At 32.4% G+C, this 23451-nt stretch overlaps 1 protein-coding gene across 1 annotated transcript in view; it reads left to right on the top strand.

Annotated features, from left to right (window-relative positions):
- Positions 1-1289: 1289 nt before the first annotated feature.
- Positions 1290-23451, top strand: part of LOC129949146 (ets DNA-binding protein pokkuri) — a 38737-nt gene continuing 16575 nt past the window's right edge. The window contains exon 1 of the mRNA XM_056060417.1: positions 1290-2167. The gene's annotated coding sequence lies outside the window, so the exon portion shown is untranslated. The remainder of the gene's footprint in view (positions 2168-23451) is intronic.

Raw genomic sequence — 23451 nt, 5'->3', positions numbered from 1 at the left:
GTAGTCATTTTTAAACCGTCACCATAGCAAAAAAAAGGGGAGCGTTATCGTCTGGGGCTCAATTTTATTGTATGGCGCTATAGACTTGTTAGTCCAAGACACCAAATGACTAGGAAAACATACAAAGCCTTTCTGGAATCAATATTCCCCAATATTATCGAGATTTTTGGACCAATTCCATGGATTGTTAAGCAGGAAAACGCTTCCATACAAACAGCCCGAGGGGTAAAATGCCTAAACTTCCACTTACTGCCTTGGCCACCATATTAATCGGACCTTAACTAATTGAGAATGTGCGGGACTAGCTTACACGTAAGGTACATAAGGGAGGAAAGCTATACGATGACAAGGAAGCGCTAATTCATGGTATGAAATTGGCCTAGAGTGAGATTTCTCTGGTCTACTTGGAATATCTTTTTAAATCTTTAAAAGATAGAATTCTTGAAGTTATTTTGAAGGCTGGTGGTATCACTTATTATAAAAATCCTAATAAAAGCTAAAAAACATAACAAAATATAAACACTTGCATTTTATTTCCATTTATTTGATATCCTTCTAATCCAATGACCAGATTTATTTTCCCATATTCTTGACTGAATTAACAATTTTCCATGAACGTTTCGTTGGCTTAATCTCTCCTTTACCCAAATTTTATATTTTGTTATCAACAAAATAGTCCCTCATTTACCACAGTTGTTTTTTCTAATCCATCATGTAACGGGAGAAATAACGATTTTACTTCTCAAAAATGCCTGCTTCTAACCTTATGACCGGCAGGGTACGTCGGAAAACCAAACATCATAACTTTGTAAATTAACCCGGTCGTCGCTCATGCCAAACAGTGTCAAAAGCTTTTTCAATGTCCAAAAGTACCAGACCAGTCGATAATTTAGAATTAAGGTTACTTTTGATGTGATACTTTAAAAAGTATGTTATTTTCTAATTTCTATTAAAGTGGCAACCTCCGTACAAAGTTGTAAAATATAAATTCTCTTTCTCTCTATTTCCTAATTTCACCATTTCATTCGTTCTCTCTCAAATTCTCACCACACACACTATCTTACGAAAACAGATGGTTTACCGCTATTGTATTAGTGAGTTTGTGTGTTTGCGGAATCGGAATTTCCTTTTTCCTCTTTCACTCACAAAATCAAAACGAATATCGTCATCCTCTTCTTACACACACTCTCCAACCCAATCACAGTGATTTTCGTTGTTCGGTTTCGGTTTTGGCTTGGTGTTGTGTTTGTGTTGTCTTGTGTTGTGGCGGACGTAGCGGCAGGTTCCGTTTGTTGTGTTTCGAATTTTTATTACCAGTCGATGCTTCGCCGTCGATGACGTCGGTTTGTTTTTCGAAAGGCTATATCGAGTTCTTCTTATTGGAATTATTATAAAATATTTATTTATTTATAAGTAAAATAATAAAAAACACATATTTTCTTGTTTATTGAATGCGGATCTTGTGGACTAAAATTAAAATACTACTAAATAATGCATCCGAAAGCAATAACAAACAAAAACAAAACTTCATTATAATAAAAACAACAGTGTTTTATTTTAACATACAAAAAGTGAGATAGATTAAAAAATAATAATAATTTCAAATAAAATCACATTTAATTGTGTTAAGTGACAGAAAAATATATAATTTCCGAACCGAAAAATATAGAGCAACATTCTGCTAGCTTATAAGATTTTGATTAAAACCAAAATAATACAAAAGAAAGAAGAAACACATTTGTGGTGAATATTTTATGCCCTAGAAGTGATTTACAGTTCGGCAACATTGTTTACACACAATCAAAAAAAATATAAAAATAATAGACTGTTTTGAAACAACACAAAAAATCAAAAAAGGACTAAAATCTGTGAATAATCATTTTACAAAAATAGATAGAAACTTGTGGGCTTCAAATTGGATTTTAGTGATATAATCATACCTAACTAATAATTGCTTGGATTACCAGTTGTTGTCGTTGAATTTGAATTTTGGAGTTGAATCTTATACAAGCCATGGAGTACAACCGGAAAGCGTATTAAATTTGAATCACACAACAGAACGCAGAATACCTGCCTCTTTCAGTTTCAGCATCTCAGCATTAGAGCATCAGTAGATATCAAGTTGGAGGAGAAACAAAAATAATAAATAAATAAAATAAAATAACAGGTAAGATCTAAAATCTCCACATCTTGTTGGGTCTGGGTGTGAATCATTTGCATGACACAATAGATGAAATATTTATAAATGTTAATAGGTAGTATAGCTCTAGCTCTAAGTTGGTTGTCTTGGCTATGGCTTAGCTTTTGGCTGATGTGGTCGGGTTGAACGGCCCTACCCGGACTTCCTTGACGTTTGGCGTCTGGCTTAGACCAGTGTCCACAAATGGTCTCATCATCATCATCATCTTCATTATAATTTTGAACTCAAATTCAGAACTTGTATGAAGATGAGCATAATTTAGCATCGATCAGCTACATAAACCTGTTTACGTTCATACATTTAGATACCTATAACAGCTTTTGGCGATTAGATTAGCATTTCACTAATCGTCGTCAGAGTAGAGTTTGCATATTCCGCCTTCATTCATAGCATAAAATAGAATAGCCCACGAGGCGGCAGTGCGCGGTGGTGATGGTTAAGATAGACGTTGCTGTTGTTTTTTTGTTTGTTTGCGGAAAGTAGCTCAAGTTCCGCATACGACAAATCATTACCGTATTTTCGTATGTTATGGCAAAATTTTGTACTTTCACGCATTACCTACTATATCTATATTTATGTATATACAAACAGCTGACGTTTAAGCTGAGTTGCTTGAGAGTTGCTATGTGCTTTTGCACACCATTGACGTCTCCACAACACAAGGTCAAACAAAAATTCGCGGAAGGAAATTGCTAACAACAAACGCGTGCATTTCTATTCTTATCGCGCGCACAAAAGTTCGCCTGCTGCTCCAACAATGCCGCTATAGATTCTTAGTAATTAGAATAGATAGGTATGTACCTAGGTACACCTATGTAGCTAATTCAAGATGTGCTTTCACGCAATGTTCTATATCGTTTCGCTCCCCCGCATTTAGCGAAGGGGCTTAACCGTTTGTTTGTTCGTTTGTTGCAGCACTGATTCGTTTCGTCTTCCATTTAAAATATAAAATAACAACAAAAAAGAAGAAAAAAAAACGCAAAATAAATTAAATTCACTTCCGCATTGCTCCACAAACACACAAACACATTTGCAGTTCACTTCGAAAAACCAAGCAGCAGCTACAGCAGTCGATTGGATTCGAAGTCTCGAAGTCGGAGTCGAAGTCGGAGCAAGCAAAAATGGCAAACCGAAGAAAATTCAAAGGAAAACAAGCAAAAATAAACGCTTCACGCTTTTGCTTGGCTTTGGCTATGGCTTTTTGGCTCCTCAGCCAGCTAGCAGCGTCAGCAGAGCCTCTAGAAGAGTCAGAAACAAAAGTCTTCGTAGAGTCTTGTCTTGTCTAAGTTGTCTGTCTCTTGTCGTCGTGCTGCTCTCAGTACTCCACCAAACCAAACCAGCAGAAATGGCTACATTTTAAAGCACAATTACTCTGTCATCGCGTGGCGAATGTCGATGAAACGACGATGACGATGACGACGTGCGACGGTGACTTTGCGGTAGCGGTGGCGACAGAGACGGAGGTGAAGGCGGCTGTGATGATGGTTAGCTCTGTTTTGAGCGGCGGTGGTGGTGTGTTTATGGTTCTGTAACGGCCACGCTGGATGATGAGATGAGATTCACAATATTCAGTCTCAACATACTTGGTATATCATCTCATCCCACAAACATTTTGTTTTCCTTATTTAAAGAGAAAAAGCCTCATTCAACTTCAACTACACCACATGTGCGATGATGATGGTTTTGTGTTGTTTATTTTTTGTTTGTACTAACATCTGTGGCAGAACGTCCTTTGAATTCAAGAAATACTTCCACATTCCATGCATTTAACCCTCCGTCACCACATCCACCCTTGGATTTGAGATTTCCAGGAAAATTTTGCAAGAAATCCCCCAAGGAGTTCGAGTGTGTCTATGTCGTGTCGACCCTTTCAAGTGTTCATCATCAACAAAAGGATGTTATATCTTCAACCTATGGTTGCCATACTGTCACTAAATTCAATCAAAAACTTACGTCAGTTGCTTATTTGACACTGACACTTAAAATGCATTTTTGTACTGTTTGATTCTGGAATTCTATAATTCCTCGACATGCGTTTTTTTAGGTCACTTCCGTATTTGTGGTTCGCGAAAATTCTTTGGAAAAAGTCAACTTGGCAATCATGTTTTTGTTTTTTTATAAAATACAATCGCACACTTACTGCTGGTATAGTACTGCACAGCAAAACCAACATCCCACCACCACCCACCGTCTCTCATTCCATAATTATTGCAAATTAAGGAAGGGGAAATGTGGGTAAAAATGTTAAGCCAAAGAGGAAGAAAATTGAGACCAACCAAGAATAAGGCAACAAATAAAATAAAAGACAAGCAAATCGTCGTTTCTTTTGTGGTTTACTGTGTAACTCACATAACTGGTACCCACTTACATATACCTACGTTACGAATAACTAACTATAACATAGCTTCAGAGGCAGCAAGGCAGACCGAAGACTGAAGACCGACCAAACTGAACCGACATCGAATCTCAGCTCAGGCATCAGCAGAAACATCGGCAGCGTAAGGTAGTAAGTGGTGCTGTTGCTATAAACAAGTTACGTAGCCTTAGCTATAATACTACTGCCTTCGTCGTCGTCGTTGTTGCTTCTCCATGTATCTCCAAAGTGGCAGCGCGGCGGCGTGGGCATCAAAAAAGTGAATTAGTGGTGCACGTCGCTGTTGCTGCTGCTGCTGCTGCTGCTGCAGCATTACCCCCCACATCACATCACACCACACCGCCAAAACCCAAAAGCCCCATTATACTCCGCAACACACATCTAACCTGTTGTTGGGAGGGATTTGGTTACGTTTCGAAATAGGAAGTTGCCAGACACTGAGCTCATAAAGTCGGTTGCTAGTTTGTTACCTAACAACTGACTTGGTTGTCGTTGTAGTCGTCGTAATCTTCCCTTCCCGCGTTTTTTTGTTTTTGTTGTTGTTTTTATTTTTAAGTTTCGTTTCCTTTATTTTGTGTAGCTTATGAGCTCTTAGCCCATTCCCGCGATTAAGATTGTTGTTAAAACGAGGAAGTGGTAAAGAAATGCGATAGGGGCACGCCGCGTCAGTTGAGTTCTTTCATTTACCTATATACTCGCTTCGCACATACCTGTGATTGAATAGGAGGAAGGAAGGTGTCAAAGGTAACGATTGTCATCGAATTATATGCAGATTCCTCATTCCACAGGTGTTACAACCTATAATGGTCTATAACTGTGTTAATTCTGCAGGTGTGGTATCTGAGTATACTGATTTACTTATATAAGGCATCTGAAGATACTCTTTCGAGTGCGTACTTGAATTCTGAAGACTGTTAACTATTGAAGCAATAAAATGTTGTCATTGTTATTTTTGAGTGTAACTTATTGTTGTCTCTTTGAAACACATAAATGATTTACGACTAAAACAAAAAGCAATCCCTACCTGCCTTTCAACAATTAGGATAAGACCCCTTGCAGTGGAACCAAACTCATTTCCTTAAGTATCAAAATGTGTGTTCCTGAAAAAAAAAAAAAAATAATAAATTAAGTATCCTGAAGATAACCTATTTCTTCTACCTTCCGCTAAGATAAATCTTCTAAGTAGAACATAGAAGAAGAAGAAAAGAAAATCTTTAGTTTTTGGGACCTCCCAGGGTACACAAGTCGTATACAGTGAACAATGCATCCATAAAATGTATTATATAAATGTGTACTTTCTCAAGATCCTCTATTTCTTTTTTTTTTTGTCTTTTTATTGTTTCCTTTTTGAGTACCTTTTTCAAGTGGCGTATATGAAGTTTTGTTGATTTCTTTTTGTTTTCATTCACAATGGAAATGCAACAAACTTCAATATATAATTTGCAATTCTTAGTTTTTCAAAAAAAAAAATCCTTAGGTACCTAACCTACCTACATAGTTATTGGTATATTGGTGGTCCTTAAATTTAACCCTGACCCTTGCCCACAAAATCACACAAAAATATCCTATTTCAATCAATGAAATCAATACAAACAGATACAAAATTTTTGTTCGACCACTCAAGTTCTTAAAGTTCTATAATGCGGTTTAATCTTTTAGATGAGAATTTTATTAGGTTTCCAAGAATTAAGAGGTTCCTACTTATACTTATCTTTGCTGTTTAAGTTGTCATCACTGTAACAAAATTTGGTTTTCTTATTTGACAGATGCAGGCACTTGCATGCATAAATTATGGGTCAGATTATATTTCGGTAAGATCATTGATAATGTTTTTTTTTCTGTCAGTCAGATCAGAATGACGGAGAAGAAAAAATAAAATATAGAATTTCTAACCTTGAAAAAGCTTTCTCTTTTGACATTTCAATAAAGTCAAAATCACAAAATTGCTACTTGAACTTCTAGTATTTACCTAACTACATAAATCTATATAACTTTTGACATTTAAAATTAATTCTTTCAGGAACCAACGTTCTAAAAGTTATTTTCATTGTTAAAAAAATTAGTTTTTTCATTTGACAGGTCAGATTGTGTTTCTAAAAGTTAACTGATAATAAGTTTCTCTTGACATTTTACTAAAGTCAAAATCACAAAATGGCTACTTAAACTTTTAGAATTTCCTAACTAAATAATCCATATAACTTTTGAGTTTTTGACATCTTTAATAAAAAGATCCGTTCCCTTAGAACGGACTGCCACTTTTCTTAAAAACGATCAAAATTTTGATATTCCAAGCTTTTAAATTACTTCATATTAACAAAATTACTTACTAATTGACTTTAAAAATTATTTAAGCCAACGTTAAATGACATACTTACACGATTTTCTAAAAGTTTTTTTCATTGTTATATCAAAATTTAGTATTCTCATTTGACAGGTCAGATTATGTTTCTGAAAGTTCACTGATAATAATTTTGTAAGTCAAAATGACAGAGAAGAAAAAGAAAATATAGAATTTGACATTTAAAATTAAATCCTTTAACGAACTGTCACTGTTGGACGGTTCATAAAAACGATCAAAATGTTGATATTCCAAGCTAATAAATTACTTCATATGAAGAAAATTGCTACTTAACTGGCTTTAAAAACTATTTAAGCCAACGTAAAGTAATTTTATTGTTAAAAAAAATTTAGTTTTCTCATTTGACAGATCAGATTATGTTTCTGAAAGTTCACTGATAATAATTTTGTAAGTCAAAATGACAGAGAAGAAAGAGAAAATAAAGAATTTGACATTTAAAATTAAATCCTTTAACGAACTGTCACTGTTGGACGGTTCATAAAAACGATCAAAATGTTCACATTCCAAGCTAATAAATTACTTCATATGACGAAAATTCCTTACTTACTGTCCTTAAAAATGATTTAAGCCAACGTAAAGTAATTTTATTGTTAAAACAAAATTTAGTTTTCTCATTTGACAGGTCAGATTATGTTTCTGAAAGTTCACTGATAATAATTTTGTCAGTCAAAATGACTGAAAAGAAAAAGAAAATATAGAATTTCTTACCTATGTAGCATCCTATTTCCTTCTCGTGTGCATAAGTTTCTCTGACATTTCACTAAATTCAAAATAACAAGATGGCTACTTGAACTTTTAGTAATTTCCTTACTACATAAATCCATATAACTTCTGAGTTTTTGATATCTTAAATAAAAAGATCCGTTCCCTCAGAGCGGACTACCACGGTTCTTAAAAAAGATCAAAATATTAATATGCTTAGCTACTAAATTATTTCATATTAAGAAAACTGTTTACTAAGAATTAAATTATTTAAGCCATCGATAAATAACTTGTTTACACAATTTTCTAAAAGTATCTAATGTTCATTATTAAGTTGTGATCAGTAGAACAAAATCTAGTTTTCTCATTTGACATATGTAGGCACTTGCAGCAGATAAATAATAGGTCGGTTTATATTTCTGAAAGATCATTGATGGTCATTTGTTCACTCAAAATGACAGAGATGAAAAAGAAAATATAGAATTTCGTGTTCATAAGTCAAAATCACAAAATGGCTACTTAAACTTTTAGTAATTCCCTAACTAAATAATCCATATAACTTTTGAGTTTTTGACATTTTAAATTAAAAGATCCGTTCCCTCAGCACGGACTGCCACTGTTCGAAGTTTTTTAGAAAACGATCAAAATTTTGATAGTATTAGCTAATAAATTACTTCATATTAAGGAAATTGTTTACTAATTGAATTTAAAAATTATTTAAACCAACGTTAAAATGCTTACACGATTTTCTTAAAGTAAGTTTTATTCTTGACATTTCACTAAAGTCAAAATCACAAAATGGCTACTTGAACTTTTTTTAATAATTTTCTAAGAACAAAATGACAGAGAAGAAAAAGAAAATATAGAATTTGACATTTAAAATTAAATCTTTTAACGAACTGTCACTGTTGGACGGTTCTTAAAAACGATCAAAATGTTGATATGTATTCCAAGCTAAGAAATTACTTTATATTAAGAAAATTGCTTACTAATTGACTTATTAATTATTCAGTTGTGATCACTCGAACAAAATCTAGTCTTCTCATTTAACAGATGTAGGCACTTGCAGCAAATAAATAATAGGTCGGTTTATATTTCTGAAAGATCATTGATAGTCATTTGTTAACTCAAAGTGACAGAGAAAAAACGTAAGATATAGAATTTCTTAAAAAAGCATTATATTTCTTTCTCGTGTTCATAAGTTTCTCTTGACATTTCATTAAAGTCAAAACAACAAAATGGCTGCTTTAACTTTCTAGAACCCAAAAAACTTCTAAGTTTCTGACAATTCAAATAAATAGCTCCGTTTACCAGAGTTATAGATTTGTTTGCTTTGATTTCTTTTGTCACGAACTGTCACTTTTTAGACGTGTTCTGATGCTAGATTTTTAATAAAAGCAAATTAGCTTATTGCTTTTTAGTGAAGTATATTACAATTTTAGAAAAAACTAGTACGATTTTTTAAAGGTCATATTCATTTTTGATCAAAAATCCAAGTTTTCTTATAGCAAATTAAGATCAATTTTACTCAACACAAATAACCTGTCAGATGTAAAATCAACTGTCATTTAAATAATGTTTCTAGTGTAAAAAATCAACTTTGTTGATTAGACTCATCGAAACAAATCTTCTCGTTTACAATTATTGAACTTTTCTTCAGTCGAATCATCTTTAATCTATGATTATTCCAACTGTCAAATTTTTAAAAAGGTTTGCAAACCAAAGTAGTATAAATGAACGAATCGATAGTTTGAAACGTTAGTTGCATGAATTAAGCTCATCAGCACATTTCGATTTCGATGAACCCGAACCTCTGAAACCACTGTGAATGAACTAATTCTTCGTTTACATATATTTCCAAAATGAAGGATCAATATCTTTAACGCCTCCACCTACATATGTATATGGCGTCTTCTACGATGTATGCTTCTGTTCTCAAATTAATTTTCATTTGAAATATCACTTTTTCCTCGACTAAGCTAATCAAATAACAAGATCCAAACTTTTTTGTCTGTTTAGCAGAAACAAAAAGTCTCTCATATTTTATAACCCCGCATAGCACATGTACTCTGGACTGTCCCGGAACTTTTCTTCTTGTCCAATTCTAATACGACTCATGTTCTCATGTCGATATTGAATTCCGACATGTTTCGTTTTATGTTACCGCTCCAAATGTCAATCACAGCATAAAACCGCCGCCTCGCCTGTGCAATGACATTAATTACTAAGCCAGTAGCCAAAAACTTGCTTATACCTTTTACATTTTTATATGTTTTTATAAACTTCACAAAAAAAGAAAAAGTAAGAATTAAAAACAGAAGAAAAACAAAAATCGATTACAATTTCAACGTCCGAAATCAGATGGTGGTGTAATCGACAAAATAGTGCAATCGTTTGACATTCAACAAAAGTGACGTATCCCAACAACCAATGACAGTAGTTCAATGAACCACTTGTTGTTACCCGAATCCATATGAACGAGTAATATATTTAAAGTGTGATAGAAAATAATAAATTTTATATATAAAACGTGCATTTAAAGTCTTAAAAAACGAAAATCACAAAACGTACGAGTATCTCAAATAATTTTTGTTTTTTTTTATTCCTTTATCGATAATAATAATCATTGGATAATCATCGTTTTCTCAAGAAAATTCCTTCATCCATCAGATTTTATACTCGTCGTCGTCTTTAGCTATACACACAGTAGAATGTTTCTTGAGATTAAACAACAACAGAAAAAGAAAATTCAAGTCACGTAGGGGAATGCACCTAAAAGAAACAAATGTGCACCCCTCACTCACTGTCTATAGACATTTTTGTTTGTAATAACATTTGGGACAGGTAGAAAGATCTTTGTGGGCTCGGTCTTTATAGCATCATACAATACAAACAACAACAAAATTTTGAAAAAAGTGTGAGAGAGCGTTACCTATTTATCCGACTTAACCGGAAAAGGTGATATTACCTTTCATTGATCTTTATCGCATCTTTGTAATGCATATTGAACAGGAATTGATGATGATGCAGCAGCTCTAGCACCAGCAGCACCTCCAAACAGAAACCCTAAATTCTATAAAAACGAGTATAAATAAAAGTATACCTAGGTGTAAGTGTTGTGTTTCTTCGAGTACCTAAGCTATTCGTATTTCATAAGAATTCCAAACGGCCTTTTTTTCTCTAATGAAGAAAATACCTATCTTGGAATGAAATACAAAATATCTATAGAAAAAATGGGTTTTGCCCGAGTGGAGCTTGAAATACCTGTCCGTATAGGAAAGGAACAACCCCGAGCAAGAACTCAAGCTCGAGAGACTCTCGAGTACTCAAACAGAGACGATAGTCGTGCATAGCACACTTGACAAATAATACAATAAACATGATAATAAACAAAATAAAAACGATTCTAATATCGTAAATCAATTCGATCAATTTATGGTCCCCTCAATAAAAATAGAGCCATGTTTTGTAAATTGTATCTGTCTTTCATACCTAGGTATATAAAAATTATATATAAGTACTTACTTTGCACAATTGTATTTAATTACGGAAGTGACGCAAGAGCTGATTATTATTATTTTATTAATAATATGTATTTGTAAATAATAATAATAAAATTAACTGCAAGTTAAACATGTGTGGTTATTGGTATTTCAATTTCCACCTAGCTACACTTTTTTTTATTGATTGAATCAACGACGTTCCTATTTTTATTTTTTTATCAGCTATTTCACATTTTATTATGTACTTGAACATTGAGAGAAAAAAAAATAACAATAAACAAATAAACAATTACAAATATACGAGTATATAAATTTTATAAGTTTTTAGGAAGTTCCGCAAAACAAAATTGACACTTTGCACGAACGTGCTAAATGATTTTTGTTTTAATTTAAATCTTTTGGTTTTAATTTGATTTTGGTAATCTTATCAAAATTCGAAATAAATGCATATTTGATTTTATTGCAAGTAATCGAGACTCATGATTGTGGGGGATCGACTTTGGATAAGTACTTTTTTTTGTGTCAAATCACTACAACTCGATAGTAAATGATGCGTAATTTTTGTTAATGTTTATCGATAACTGACGCTTAGTTGACTTTTGATGGATACTACAGTTCTTTTTTTTATCTCTGTGGGTCTAATATGGTGTACAACTGACGTTTGGTTGACGTAGAAAATGTCAAACGCAAATAAGCTTTGTATCCCATTGAGAATAAAAATATGACTTGCTGTGAAAACATATTGACTTAAATAAATAAGTTTACATTTTTTAATCTGCTGTAATAATCGTGGAACACATTTTTTTCAAACATTTTTGACAGTTCCTTAATTAAAAAAAAAAAATTTCAACTCGAAAACAATTTCAACTTTAAAATCACAATGCAAGTTAAAAATAAAATGGACAGCAATCGAAATATCATCTTTATAAAACAGGCACAATAAAGCCAGATTCATCTCGAAGAAAACGTCAAACACTAAAAGTTCGTAGCTCAATTTGGAAAAAAAATTAGGTCTGTTCTTTAACTCGCCAGAACTTAAAATTCCTCACAACGTTAGTTTAAACAGTTCTTGATTATGGGGGATGGACTTTGGATAAGTAATTTTTTGTCAAATTACTACAACTCAATAGTAAATGATGCGTAATTTTTGTTAATATTTATCGTTAACTGACGCTTAGTTGACTTTTGATGGATACTACAGTTCTTTTTTTTATCTCTGTGGGTCTAATATGGTGTACAACTGACGTTTGGTTAAATGACGCAGAAAACGTCAAACGGAAAAAAACTTTGTACTCCACTGAAAATACAAATATGACTTGCTGTAAAAACATATTGACCTTAACAAATAAGTTTACATTTGTTACATTTGCCTGCTGGAATAATCGTGGAACACATCTTTTTCAAACATTTTTGACAGTTCTCTCAGTTTTTAAACAAAATTTCATCTCGAAAACAATTTCATAACCTAAAAATTTCTCACAATGTACATAAGTTTAAGAGAAAAGGAACAATACTCGAAATATCATCTTTATAAAACAGGCACAATAAAGCCAGATTCATCTCGAAGAAAATGTCAAACACTAAGAGTTTGTAGATCAATTTAGAAAAAAATTAGGTCTGTTCTTTAACTCGTCAAAACTTAAAATTCCTCACAACGTTGTTAGTTGAAATGTAAAGAACCAGAAAAGTAAGCACTTGTAATATCACCTTAATGTCAAAATGAGTAGCATCAAAAAAAAAAAAAAGTAATCAATGTGACTTTTCCTGTCAAAAAATTTACTCAAATTTGTTTTTATTTGGTTGATGTCCTATGGATTATGGAACACACCTTTTTCAAAAAGTTCTCTTGATTTCAAAAACATTCTTACTTGCTTACATCGATGCATACGGGACCGTAGATCACACGAAGAACTTTTCTCTCGAACCGACCCAAGGTGCTTTCATCCGCTTTTGTCATAGTCCATGCTTCTGCACCGTATAGCAGGACGGGGATGATGACTTTACCACATTCATCTCGGATAAAAAGTCAAACATTAATCAATTCTGTAGCTAATTTAAAAAATATGTCATAACACATTAAAACTTAAAATTTTGTACAATGTTAGTTTTAAAGTAAGGGAACAGAACTTATTTGTAAGTATGTAAATGTGTCTTTTGCTGTAAAAGAGTTTTGAATTACTTGAATTTGTTTGTAGATATTCGCCTGCTGTCATAAACATGGAATACACCCTTTTTCTGAATTTTTGACAGTCCACTTGTTTTCAAAAATATTTCATTGTGTAGAAAATGTCAAAAATTAATAAAAAAAATATCATTTGTAGATAACATACAAAAATTAAAATTCATAACAGTGTTAGTTTTAAAGAAAGGAAATAGAATTTCTCTGTAAGAAAACAATCTTCATATGTGTAAGTTTAATACGAAAAATGTGAGTTTTGCTGTCAAAAAATGTTGACTTAGTCGTATGATCATAGAATACACCTTTTCTATCTTTAAAATCCTCTCAATTTGGGTTTAAAAGTAAAGGAACAGAACTTTTCTATAAGAGATTGAAATATCTTCTTTATAAATCTTCAAACGTCAAAAATGACAACTTATACTTTCGAGAAATGACAGAACGAAAATGGAGGTAATAAAAGTTTTGGAACTGTTTACGTAAAATGTAATATTTTAGAATTATCCCGTGTCATCTTCCACATAAATCTAAGACAGCAAATTTGTTAGCGAACATTGACATTTTACATCGCCAAAAACCAGACAAATTAAAAACAAACAACAAAAAAAGTACTTTTTATACACATACGTAATTATATAAAATCTGTGACATATCTGCATTGCCCGTCGGTTATTTAGTTATGTTGGAAAATGTTGTCAGTACTTCCTTGATATTGTACAAAAGCCAAAAAACATTGTTGGCCAATTATAGCATCATATAAATAATTGTACCCAAAGAGTGGTAATACGTGCACCGACATCAACAATGACAACTACTACCGTGTCACACACAAAAAGAATAAGAAACAAAATAATGTAGGAGCTATAAACAAATTAGCTAGAGGGCGCGAGCGCTCTCAAAAAATCTCATTAGCGACAACAAAAGATAACTGCATAATCCTTCAATGTGACGATGATGATGATTATTATGATGGCGATGATATGATTTCCTGCAAGAAAATGAGATTTCTTACAATTGCACATTGAAGAGTTTTTGTTGGATCAAAAAAATAAAAAAAAAAATAAACATATCCTTGCTTTGCGGATTGTTTCATTCCATGAGATAATGAAGAAAAATTATAAAATTGGCACGAAGATGACACCTAAGGATGTTCCTCCATCTTGTTTTTTTTATTTTTTTTTTTTCATTTCAGCTTCTCGCTGAATAGTAAGAGAACCAAACGAATTCATAAAGATAATATAAATTAGCAAAAAGAAAAAAAGGAAAACAAAAACGCACACACAAGGAGTTGTATTGCCTGTGGCCACTTCCACTCCTAGTTATGGCAACAATCCTTCATAATAATTGTGATAATGCAGCATCGTTGACGTCAAAAGTCGTTCTTTTAAGTCCAACATAACAACAAAACATCAACAACGCCGAACTAAAAGAACGAACAAAAGTGGAAACAACAAACCACACCAATAGTGAAAAAGGTGTTTCTTTTTTTCGAGTATGTGGACAGTTGTTGTCTGCTGCATCCTTATGTCAATCTCCCGCACGTCAACATTGTAGGAAGAAAATGATCTCTCATAATGTTTCTACTTTACTTTCAAGTACCGGTTGGGATCGTGTTTGAAAATGCTAGATGTGACAACACTTACAGAAACAACAGCAGCGTCCTAAAACAGAACAGCTCTTAAAAAGTCGTTTGAGTCGTCTTCTTAACAACTTTTCCTTGTTAATATTATCAGCTTCAGCACACTCACAATACTTATGAAAAGATGAAGAAAATTGTTTAATTGTTTTCATAAGACGCATTTTATTTTGTATAAGGGCCCTATAACACTATAGACGTTGAAAATCTATTAGGATTTAACTATGTGGTTGACAGAAAAGTAGTAGTTCAGAAAACTCTTGTAAATTTTACTCAAAACGTTGCTTTAAGTTAATAATACAAAATTTTGTATTAATAAAGACTGAAATTATTTCTTTTTCTTGCATCCTCGTGATCAAATCCAGATCAAATCTAGCATAGTAACAAAGAACACAGGATTAAAGTGACAGCAGTGCATGAGGCCCATTAAATAATATTCCTATCTCTTTTTTTCTTTCGCCTGTTTATTTTTCTTGCTTCTGTTGTCTTTTTTCTTTACATTATTTGATCATAATTTAGATATAGAAAGAAAGCAGAGGGCGTGTTGTTTTTTGCATTTAAAAATAAGTATTAAGAACTAATTCGGATCAAATCTCTGCGTTATTTTTTCAATCTCTGTTATGTTATCAAGGTAGGAAAAAGTGATAGATAACATTTTTAATTGCCTTAAAACTTTCCGGTTAAGTTTGACATTCTTAAAATATTTATGTACAGTTGTGTGATAAATTTTTTTAAACTGGTATAATGCGGTTGCTAAGATAAGAACCCCAAAACGGTAGCTTTTTAAAAAAAAAAAGAGATCGGTAAGTGGATTATGATATTATGTCGATGGGCGAAAAGAAATTTGAGGGAGAGCCTCCATAGTACTAACTCCGCCTTATGACGTAAATGTCATCTGATTTTGTTCAGGAAGAGTTTGTATCCATTGTTTTCTTATATTTTAAAAACTTTAAATAAAATTATAGCACATATCAGTGAAAAAGTGGGCCAACTTTGTAGCTTGTGGATGTCAAAATTGTATCCAGCAATCTAAGAGGCTGTTCGCATCGCACTAAATTGAAGCCAATCATTTTAGGAAAGTGAGAAAATATGATGAAATGTCAAAACAGTGCGCATCGAAAGATTCAAGAAGAACAATGAAATTTTTTCTGTCAAAAAGTTTTGCCGTTTTTGACAGTTCTATAGTTGACAGTTTCATGTACATAATTTCTTTGTAGGGTATGTTCGTTTGGAAACTTTCTACATACAATTGAAAAAGTAATCAAATGGATTATCTCATTTTATAATATCGATTCGATAACAAAGTGACTTTTATAATCTTAAATTATACCTTGAAGCCCATCTATAGCTCAAATTCATCCAGTTTAAGATATGAAAAAAAAAGTACTGAAGTTGTTTTGCGTCAATTTGAATTGTGGTATTATTAACGCCTCTATTATCTTATCTTCGTTATAAGCGCGAGCCTCACAACTGTCTTCTTTTCGTTTTCGTTTATGCCTGTGTGCCTCAGTGTGTATATGAAATGCTATAAATCACAGAGCGTATTTTTACTAACTACCGCGGAAATTAAGCGGAATCTTGCATAATTACATAACAAATGGATATTTTTATTCTAATATCATTTTATATCAGTTGGAGGGTATGACTCGACGGAATATACAACAAAAATGCCGCGCTTAGAAATTGAATGACGACGACGTCCATAAGACTACGACGATGAACGATGAAAAGCAGCAACGACTTACAGGGAAAAGAATCACTTCGGATCGACATGTTCTTATCCGCTTCTCGTTGCTACCGCTACCGCCGCCGCGCTGCTGTCGTTTTCGTTGTCGTCGTCGTATTCGAAGTCTTCGGTCGTCGCTGCCGCCATTGGTGTGTTAATATGCGGAAAATGGCTTCGCGACACTCGCTCCTACAGTATGTGCGAGTGTAGCAAAGCGTATAGAGCCTCTCAATAAGATGATTCTACCTCAGCTAGCATTTATATCTGTTTGGTATTGGTCGTTGTTCATCGAGCGACGACGACTAAGACTAAGACGACTACAGCGACGATGAGCGACGTACCGTACGTGTTGTTTTCAGCAGTAGCTAGTTAAGTGGAACAAAATCACAGAGGCTATGCTATTACATGCAGGGTAAACATTTCCAGAACACGAACACTTCTCGTCTCTCTCAAAAGCTGTCTTGAGTCTTGAGTGTACGAGTATATTATTTGCTCTGCTTTATTGTCGAATGGAATTGTTTATTTCCTACTAAGATAAGAATATCGACATTATCTTCGTCTGTCGTCGCCGTTGCCTTTGCCGTCGCTCATAGTCGTCGTCGTCGTCTCTACTCCCGCTTCTGCTGCTTTCGTCTCGTCTCGTCGCGTCGCTCGCCGAGTCACTGTTTTCTTCAGGAAGAGAAAACTTTGATATTTTCCCTTCAAAGCCACTACCCCTGGTGTTCCAGTGGTCTTTAAACCTTAACCAAATCACAATAAATATAATTACAAATGTTCTCCAATGGGTATTGTTGCCAACGATGCTGAAAAGAAAACTTATTTGACATTTTTGATAGCTTCCTTTTTCCACTAAAAGACGAGAAGTTAAGTAACGGTCATATAAAAATGTCGGTATTGCGTTGAAAATGTCAAAATTTAAATTGAGAAATGTTTGATAAAGAAAATCATACTTATTTTGTTATGACAATATTGCACCTGTCATTTTTCTAGAATTAGATCTGTTTGTAAATATTTTTGATTTTGACAGATTCTTATTAAATCTTCTTCAGAATTGTAAGAATTTGTAAGTATTTGACAGGAAAACAAGTTGACTGAACACATACCTACATTTTCATAGAAGAAAACGACTTTTGTTGAAATTGTCACTTTACCAAAAAAGGTAGTATCAGTGAAAACAACTCTTTTGTGTCATGATTTTCTTGCCGAACCTTCGCCAAATGAACACACCATTTCACTGCAGCGAGCTGCTATATCTACTAGAAAACGCCTTACTTCAAGATAAAGACAGCTTATCAAGTTTATACATAGATCTGCAGTGGCAATAATGTAAACAACATTGAATCAACATCAGCAAAGAAAAAGTCAACTTTGAGAATGAGGAAGTAAAAATATCAGAACAATAACAACATTTCTTTTTCGTTTTTCATTTATAATGTATATAGTTACATATGTTCAAGTTCTGATTTATAATAATTGAACTTCGATCAAAGTGTAAATAATTACAGTAAATAATATGTCAACAAATATTAAGCCCACTCTATTTAAATACATAATAATATCAGCAGTCTTACAAAAGTACAAGAATTTATAGCAACCACCACTGGCTACTTGCTATCGCTTCCTTAAACACTCAGTTCGAGTTATATTTATACAAATCGACTTGGCTTCTCAGAGATAGCAGATAGTCTGTCTGTCCAGTTGTCATAAGATGGCGCTTAGCCAGCCAATAGTCAATAGTCATAGCCACAGCCACTGACTGCTGGAGAAACCCAAACACACAACAACGACCAACTGGAACTGCGACAACGACGACGATCGACTCGACCTGAACTTTGGGCTGTAGCTCTAGGGAAATAACTACTAGCAATCTAGCTAGGAAAACAACAACGACAACGCCATCGACGACTTATAGTAGAACTAGAAATAATTCGAATTAAATGCGGAAACATTGCGATTCTTTCCCGGTATACATTTGCCATATCATTTAAATGTGAAATCACGCAATCAAGTGGAAATTATTATAATAATTTCCAACTAAAGGTGCTATAGTGATGTCTCGGCGCGGCCGGCGGTGGTGGTGGGTTAAGAAAATAATATCTTGAAATAGGCGAACCTGTAGGGGGACGATGGGGGGATGACGCTAGTGTTAGTTGTTGTCATAGAACGAAAAATAAAACAAACGTGACTGCTAGATATGAATTGAATTGACAGGCAGGAAATTTATTGTTCTACACACCACCTAAACGATTAAGACAATCCGAACCGCGCGCCATGAGGAAATAGGCAACATTTTATTTGTGGTGATAAATTTTCGATTCCACAAACACATTTAGATAGACTCACCAAAAACATACACACACGTCAAGTATAATATAATTCTGTTCGCTTAAATGATGGGGGTTGGTTAAAATTACTTTCTGAACCTATAAAAACTCCGAACTCAGAACACAGAACAGACACAGAATTCTGCGACAAATAATAATAAATAAATAAAATAAAATACAATAAGAAAACAGGAACGACACAATACAACAAGTTGATTACCTTGATTATCTGTTTACTTCCTACTCGTAAAGCTCTAAAGATTATAATATCCCAGTGTAGACATGTCGTTAAGATTGAGTTGAGTTGAGTTGAGATGGTAGCAAATAGCAATGCGGCTTTGCGGGGTATGTTTGATTCTATGCACAAGTTTATTTTCTCTCCTCTGAGAACAGCTAATAGAACGTAGAATTTTTTAATGATTATTTGTTTCCTTAGAAAATTGATATAGGAATTTATTCATAAAAAATTAAATAGATAGATAGATGTAGTGTAAGTATGCTAATTTTTTTAGAACTAAACGATTGATAAATCATTATTATTTATTAATAGATTGTCATTATAAGAACTTAATATATTTTTGTTATTGTATTGAGTCATCGTGTAAATTGCGTGAAGTGTATAGGAGAACAAAGTGACACATTTAGCTTGTGCCGAGTGATTAAAAAAATTAAACAACAACAAAAACAAAATAATAACGTTAAAGAAAAGAAGAAATAATAAAAATAAATAAACGTTTTCTTGCTGCGCCGCCGACAACTGATTATATTTTAAAACATATTTATACTTCCGTATTTAACGACCGAGGAAATGGAGCAGACAGATATTTTTAAAACAATCTGAATTTTTTTTTATTTCTACATTATTTCCTCTCACTATATTATAATCTGACATATGACACATGCTGTTTAATATAATTTTTTTATTTGTTTTCTTTACAAACTTTTCTGAAGTATTGGAATGTTTCAAATACAAAATATTTGACATTTTGTGTTTAATCCAGCTTAAACTTACCTATGTCTATTTTTTACTATTTACATTACAAAAATATTGTTTGTACTTGAATTACCACCCAGATTTTTGATTGATGATTTTTACACTAAAAACTGTTCGATTTGATATTTGGTCGTATCTCTATGTACATTTATAACTGTAAAAAGTTAATTTTAGAAGTTGTATAATAATTTGAAGTTAAGCTAAGTAAACATAAAAACCCTGATTCTTAATTGATTTCATTGGAAAAGAAAAGAAACAGCTTTTATTGTGTTTTACTTCCTATAGTAATTTCAGATGTTGAGTAAATAATAAATCGAATGCTATATAACTGATAAACAAACAAAATATACTCATGTTTTTGCTGATTAAAAATATCTAATCGTTAGTGTTGTTTGAAGCAAAATATACAAAATAACAGAAAAAAATAAAAATAATATAAATAAGTGCTGAAGTGTTTTGGTGGTGGCAATAGGCGAAAGAAATTATTAAGAAAGGTATTTCCGATAAAGTTTTTTTTTTTGACACATCATTGCATGACTTTTGATATGAATTGCTTTGCTATAATATTTCCTGATTGTCAAATAAATATATGTACTTGTACATATATTTTGTGCCTATTTAATAAAATCAGAATAAGAACGAAAAGTAGATAGATAGTAATGGAAAAAAAAATCCAAAAAAAGAACGATGACATTTCGAATTGTAAAGATATTGACGATACATACGTCAATGAGGTTTGTAATTTCCAGAACTTTAAATGTCAAATCATTTTTAATTTTAATCGAATAGGAAATCAATTTACAAACTACTGAATAACTCCGTCATTGTCGGGAAGAGATAAGATCGGTTTGCGAATATGTAACTAGAAAATGGAGATATAAATGACTCATACATTGATTAATCTTTCAATAGGCTTAGACTTACGATGACTCCAATTGATAGCACAGGGTTGAAAGAAGATAAACTTGTGTGTTGGGTACATTAAACTTTACATTTTATTTTTTAGTTATAATTTCGTAGAATATTTATAAAATGTATTTCTCCTGAAAAACTTAAAAAAAAGATGAAAACGTGCCAATGTTGTTATGAATTTTATTTCCCATGAGGAGTTCCTGAAGAGAGACTACATATTCGAAAACAAACAATTCAAACAAACCCTAATCTAGGGAACGCACCTAATTTTTTAAAAAGTCGGAAATCAGGAGTCATATAGTTGACATTTAGTTATTTGTACTGTGTGAAATGTCATATTACTAATTTTAAAATAAGAAACATCATCTTTTTAACTCACTAACTCAGCTAGTAAAATATGAACTTTTTCTATTAAAAACGGTGCACCTGAACACGTCCAAACAGTGACAGTTTGTGAAAAAAAACATAGCAAACAAACCTAAACCTAAGGAACGGATCTATTTATTTGAAATGTTAGAAATCAAAAGTCATATAGTTTTAGGAAATTACTCAGGTTTTTTGTGATTGTTTTAATTCTTAATGATTATTTAAATACTAGACAATAATTTTCTACATAGTTATCTATTTCAAAATTATACTCTTTTTTTCGTTTTTTCAGCTAATGTTATTAGTGCAACTGGAACACGTCTAATAAATGACAATTTGTACAAAGAAAACAATACAAACAAACCCTAATCTAGGGAACGCACCTATTTTTTTGAAATGTCGGAAATCAGGAGTCATATAGTTGACATTTAGTTATTTGTACTGTGTGAAATGTCATATTACTAATTTTAAAATAAGAAACATCATCTTTTTAACTTATAACTCAGCTAGTAAAATATGAACTTTTTTCTATTAAAAACGGTGCACCAGAACACGTCCAAACAGTGACAGTTTGTGCAAACAAAAAACATATCAAACAAACCTAAACTGGAGGAAGGATTCTATTTACTCTAAATGTCAGAAATCAAAAGTCATATAGTTTAAGGAAATTATTCAGGGTTGAAGTAGGTATTTTGTGATTTTTTTTAATACTTAATGATTATTTAAATACTAGACAACAATTTTCTACATTGTTATCCATTTCAAAATTACATCCTTTTTTCGTTTTGTCAGCTAATACAAACGGCGCAACTGGAACACGGTTAATAAATGACAGTTTGTAAAAAAAAAACAATACCAACAAACCCTAATCTAGGGAAAGCATCTATTTTTTTGAAATGTCGGAAATCAGGAGTCACATAATTGACATTTAGTTATTTGTACTATGTGAAATGTCATTTTACTAATTTTAAAATAAGAAACATCATCTTTTTAACTCAATAACTCAACTATTAAAATATGAACGTTCTTCTATTCAAAATCGGTGCACCTGGACACGTTCAAACAGTGAAAGTTTGTGAAAAAACACATATTAAACAAACCTAAACCTAAGGAACGGATCTATTTATTTGAAATGGTAGAAATCAAAACTCATATAGTTTTAGGAAATTACTCAGGGTTGAAGTAGGTATTTTGTGATTTTTTTAATACTACTTAGTGATTACTTAAATACTAGACAATAATTTTCTACGTATAGTTATCTATTTCGAAATTATACTCTTTTTTTCGTTTTTTCAGCTAATGCAATCAGTGCAACTGGAACACGTCTAATAAATGACTGTTTGTAAAAAAAAGCAATACAAACAAACCCTAATCTAGGGAACGCATCTATTTTTTTGAAATGTCGGAAAATAGGAGTCACATAGTTGACATTTAGTTATTTGTACTGTGTGAAATGTCATATTACTTATTTTAAAATAAGAAACATCATCTTTTTAACTCAGTAACTCAGCTAGTAAAATATTAACTTTTATTCTATTAAAAACGGTGCACCCGAACACGTCAAAACAGTGACAGTTTTTTTTACCAAACAGTTGTTTAGCAAACAAACCAAAACCTAATTAACGGATCTATTTATTTGAAATGTTAGAAATCAAAAGTCATATAGTTTTAGGAAATTACTCAGGGTTGTAGTAGGTATTTTGTGATTTTTTTAATACTTAATGATTATTTAAATACTAGACAATAATTTTCTACATAGTTATCTATTTCAAAATTACACCCTTTTTTCGTTATGTCAGTTGATATAAACGGTGCAACTGGAACACGTCTAATAAATGACTGTTTGTAAAAAAAAAAAAACAATACGAAAAAACCTTAATCTGGGGAACGCATCTATTTTTTTGAAATGCCGGAAATCAGAAGTCACATAGTTGACATTTAGTTATTTGTACTGTGTGAAATGTCATATTACTTATTTTAAAATAAGAAACATCATCTTTTTAACTCAGTAACTCAGCTAGTGAAATATTAACTTTTATTCTATTAAAAACGGTGCACCTGAACACGTCCAAACAGTGACAGTTTGTGAAAAAAAACATAGCAAACAAACCTAAACCTAAGGAATGGATCTATTTATTTGAAATGTCAGAAATCAAAAGTCATATAGTTATAGGAAATA

Source organism: Eupeodes corollae, chromosome 3, assembly GCF_945859685.1.
Source record: "Eupeodes corollae chromosome 3, idEupCoro1.1, whole genome shotgun sequence".
NCBI lineage: Eukaryota > Metazoa > Arthropoda > Insecta > Diptera > Syrphidae > Eupeodes > Eupeodes corollae.
The sequence above is the reverse complement of the archived record's forward strand: the minus strand, read 5'-3'. Positions and strand labels throughout refer to the sequence as shown.